The 4,722-nt window shown below is 49.5% G+C and overlaps 1 long non-coding RNA gene across 1 annotated transcript; it reads right to left on the reverse strand.

The window, feature by feature from the left end:
- Positions 1-229: 229 nt before the first annotated feature.
- On the reverse strand, positions 230-1,455 carry LOC135984717 (uncharacterized). Its single transcript, XR_010605707.1, has 3 exons — positions 1,279-1,455; positions 480-577; positions 230-380 (listed from the first exon to the last, which is right to left on the reverse strand). It is a non-coding gene; the product is annotated as an uncharacterized LOC135984717 (long non-coding RNA).
- Between the last annotated feature and the right edge of the window lie 3,267 nt (positions 1,456-4,722).

Below are 4,722 nucleotides of genomic sequence, written 5' to 3' on the forward strand. Positions count from 1 at the left end.
TCATGTTCAACAGAGACCTCCATGTTTTCACTTTTTTTTTAATTGATGGACCACCCAAACTTCTTGAAGAAAACCAGCGATCTACTAACTTTCTGAGCAAAGAAAATCCACAGGCCAGATTGTGCAGCGTTGTCCCAAAGGTTTTCAGTTACAAGCAACCAAAACCAAACCTTAGCTTTGAAGAGTCAGTTCTTATTTTCATATTGTCTGCATTTGTTTATTTGCACTTGCACATACTTGTGGGAACAGTTTTGTTTTGCTTATGGTGATTTAATAGACTGCCTTTTCATGTCTGGCATAACATCGGGTGAGAAAACAGTGGTCAGGAAGGTATTGCCAATGAGATGGCCCAGCTACCAACCTCAGGTTCCTGGTCTTTCCTAGAAAAAGACCAACAAGCCATGAGAAACAAAAAGATGCATGATGTGTCTGCTAATCTCAGGCCACATAAGACGTGGGCAAGGGTTTGCTGCAGGTACCTGTGGAGGTCCCAGAGCCTGAGCTTTGTATTTGGAACAAATGCTTACAAATGCAGTCACAGCCCATGGGCATGGACAGCCGTTCCTCTCCAGGATGTCTGTGAAGTGATTAGAGGGATCGTAAATTTAACAAATGATTTTTTAAATTGATATTTGAAGCACCGCAGCACCCAAAAGGAAGAAGCTGCTTCCCCCCTATAACCACCTGGGAGCCAGCTGAAAACCTCCTCTGTGCTGACTGGTGCTGCCGTTAGTGGTCCCAGTACGAATGGGGACTGGGTAAGCGGACTTCCTTTCTTTAGGCTGTTGGGCTTTCCCCTTTGGGTTTGCACCTACTCCCCCCCAAAAACCCAAACCCGATCCCCTTCCTTCCTATGGTGCACCGAGCTGTTGATGCTCCGGAAAACCAGGAGGTGGAGGAACAGGGCTGAACCCCCATCGCATCCTGCTGCCAGCCACCATGCAGCCCCTTCCGCCATAAGCATTGCGTTACAGAATCACAGAATGTTAGGGATTGGAAGGGACCTCAAAAGATCATCTAGTCCAATCCCCCTGCCGGAGCAGGAACACCCAGATGAGGTTACACAGGAAGGCGTCCAGGCGGGTTTGAATGTCTGCAGAGAAGGAGAATCCACAACCTCCCTGGGCAGCCTGTTCCAGTGTTCCGTCACCCTCACAGAGAAGAAGTTTCTTCTCAAATTTAAGTGGAACCTCTTGTGTTCCAGTTTGAACCCACTACCCCTTGTCCTATCATTGGTTGTCACCGAGAAGAGCCTGGCTCCATCCTCGTGACACCCACCCTTTACATATTTATAAACATTGATGAGGTCACCCCTCAGTCTCCTCTTCTCCAAGCTGAAGAGACCCAGCTCCCTCAGCCTTTCCTCATAAGGGAGATGCTCCGCTCGCTTCATCATCTTCGTGGCCCTGCGCTGGACTCTCTGCCGCCAGCCGGGCGTTACGGGCAGCGGCAGGTGCCGGCTCACACGGCTCAGCGTCACCCGCGTGCCCCCGGACGCACACAAGCGGCCCCGCTCCCCTCACGGGCGCCCGTTGGGACGCGCCCCGACTAACGGCTCTCCCAGCAGCCCCCGGGCGGGGGAACGGCGCCGAGGCCGCCGCGGGGGCTGCTGGGAAATGTAGTGCGGCCGGAGCGGCCGGGGAGCGGGGCGCGGCGGTGGCCGCAGGGTGTGTGCGGGCCGGCGGCGGGCACGGGCATGGCGGCCGCCGCCGCCTCTCCCCGCGTTCGTCAGCCCCTCCGGGCGGCTGGGCTGCGCGCCGGGAGGCTCGGCAGCGCCGGGGGCGCCCCTGCGAAGGCTGCGTGAGGTGCGCGGGCCTCTTGTGCCACAAAATGGCACCTGCCGGGGGCGGCGGGGCGGTGCTGTCAGCGCGGGGCCCGGTCACGCACCTGGGGCGGGTGAAGGTCTGCGTGTGCTTGGTGGCAGCTGGGCAATGGCGCCTGATAAAGCGAGGTGGCATCTGGTACAGTAACGTGGGCTCTGAACCTGGGCTCCGAAATGTTTTCTCAGCCTGGAGCCTGGGTGTGCCCCTGTGAGGGTATTTCCATGCGTGGGAAAAGCACCTGGATGCAGGTTTTCACCCCCCAGTTTCACAGTGCCGGGGTTCAGTGTCACAGGCTGTGTGATAACCAGACCTGCTTCTCCATGTTGCCAGGGCTGGTGTCTCTTTCTTTGCATCTGTGATCATAGAATCGTTTTGGTTGGAAGAAACCCTCAGGATCATCGAGTCCAACCATAACCTAACTCCAGCACTAAACCATGTCCTTAAGAACCTCGTCTAAACGCCTTTTAAACATCTCCAGGGATGGTGACTCCACCACTTCCCTGGGCAGCCTGTTCCAATGCCTGACAACCCTTTCTGGTAAGAAACTTTTCCTAATCTCCAATCTAAACTGCCCCTGGTGCAACTTGAGGCCATTTCCTTTTGTCCTATCACTTGCTACTTGGGAGAAAAGATCCAGCCCCTCCATGCTACACCCTCCTTTCAGGTAGTTGTAGACAGTAATAAGGTCTCCCCTCAGTCTCCTTTTCTCCAGGCTAAACAGCCCCAGTTCCCTCAACTGCTCCCTCACCAGCTTCATCACCCTCCTCTGCACTCTCTCTAGTACTTCAATGTCCTTCTTATGATGAGGGGACCAAAACTGAACATGGGCTTCAAAGTGGGGCCTCACCAGCACCGAACACAGTGGCACATGTTTGAGGCTTAAATCATCCACAATTCCTGGCTTGCCTTGTGTTCCCCGCAGCCCTTCCTTTGGTGGTGTCATACTTTCCTCATCTCCTCTGTTACCAGAAACAGATCACAGTCCATCCTCATTCAGGAGCACCCTATCTATGTCCAGTGAAACAGCTTGGAGATCCTTAGCCAATCCGTATTTACTACCTGTTGTCATTCTAGTAGTCTCCCAAGCATCACCTCTTCGACATTTGGCTGTATCTCATACACAGCTTCTTAAGGACAGCTCTTCTTGCCACTCTGTTTTTGTGCTTTACTACCTTCAGCACTCCAAACCTCAACAGTCCTGTCTAGTCAGGAAGCCAACCACTGTTCTATTCTTTTTCCCTCTAATATCCTGGTTAACTTTTTTATTTCACCTCTTTAAATCTTAAAAATCAATCTTTTGTTTTCCAGTCCCATTGCTAAAATGGTTATCTGTGTCTCAGTCATTCCCCACTGACCTCAGAAATCTAAGGAAACACTTTCCATGGAGGAGGTTGCCCAGACACTGAGTATCAGGACAATGAAATGTGTAGGAGATGATGAGAGGCTGATGGCAGATCACTTCCCAATGCAGCAGAGCCAGAGAACCTCTTAATCACCAGGGATATAAGAATGGAGAATGCATTGTTAATGACCCACAGGATCTGCTTCTTTCTTCATTCCTTCTGTTAGGTCTGGAAAACAGGGACAGGAGGACCTCTGATGCACAAGCCTGCTGCCCCCTCAGAGAAGCCTCTGCGAGGAGAGGAAACAACAGCAGTCAAAGCTGGGATAGTAAGGCACATAGGAACGTGATTTGCCAGCCTGACTTACACAGGTTGGGACTGCAGCATAAGAGAGCCTTCTGCTGCATGGGCCTGAACAGGAGCTAAGTGGGAAGAGAAGAGAGGTGGCAGCAACTTTTTACTGGCACCAGTCCTTCTTGACTTCTTTTCCTTGGCACTTGGAGGGTGCTGGCCTGAATGATGCCAACCATTAAGTTCCCCACTCTGACTTTCTAAAAGGCTACTGTAAAGTGCAGAGCTCCTCTAACAAAAAATGGTTGAAGTACCTCGGCCATAGGCAGAATTCTTTCCAAACCCATACAAATAATGGCTGATGCATCTACTTTTCCTACATCTTGCTGAACTTTCAAATATTTAGGTCTGTTTTCACAATTTGGTGATGTTTGTTGTCCACTTCTTCATCAGTTCTGTTTCTGTTGTATCTCACTTTCATATGACTGTTCCTGCATGTAATGGAACATGAGTGAAATTTGGGTAGGAGGCAGAGTGCTCAAGAACAATTCACCCAGTGGCTTGCTTGGTTGTTTGTTTTGTTACCTATGGGGTTTTTTGTTTGTTTTGTTACTGATGGGGTTTTTTGTTTGTTTGTTTGTGGGTTTTTTTTGTTTTGTTTGTTTGTTATGTTTTGTTTTCTTTGAGAAATTGACCTATATTTCTTCATCTGCCAAAGATTTATCCTACCTTCACAGTGTTCAGGTGTGATATGAAAGGAAACCCACTGGCTTTTATTTCTTTCCTGTAAACCTCTTTTGTGTTTGGGAAACTTGTTTTGCCATGTGCAAAACTGAACTATAAACACTTTGAAACTAGGTCGTCTTTTTAACTTTTCCTCTGAAGCATTTAACACGATCCCTAGCAAAGTTTATAATACTGAACATGATTTTCTGATGGCCCTGCAATACAAAAGAATTAAAAGCTTTCTGAGTGCCATAACTCAGATATAGTGACTGTTAGAAGAGGTGGTGGTCATTAGTTGTTGCTGGAAATTACATGTGCCTAGCTTTTAACAGCGTACACTGGATGCAGCCACAGAAAGCCACAAATGAATCACATTTCATGCAAAAGAACAACGTTTCAGTGTTTCAACACCAAGACAGTGGTCAAACACTGGAACAGGCTTCCTAGAGAGGTGGACAATGTCCCAAGCCTGTCAGTGTTTAAAAGGCATTTGGACAACACCCTTAGCGACATGCAGTTGGACTAGGTGATCGTTGTAG

The sequence above is a fragment of the Caloenas nicobarica genome, chromosome 2, assembly GCF_036013445.1.
Source record: "Caloenas nicobarica isolate bCalNic1 chromosome 2, bCalNic1.hap1, whole genome shotgun sequence".
Classification (NCBI taxonomy): Eukaryota; Metazoa; Chordata; class Aves; order Columbiformes; family Columbidae; genus Caloenas; species Caloenas nicobarica.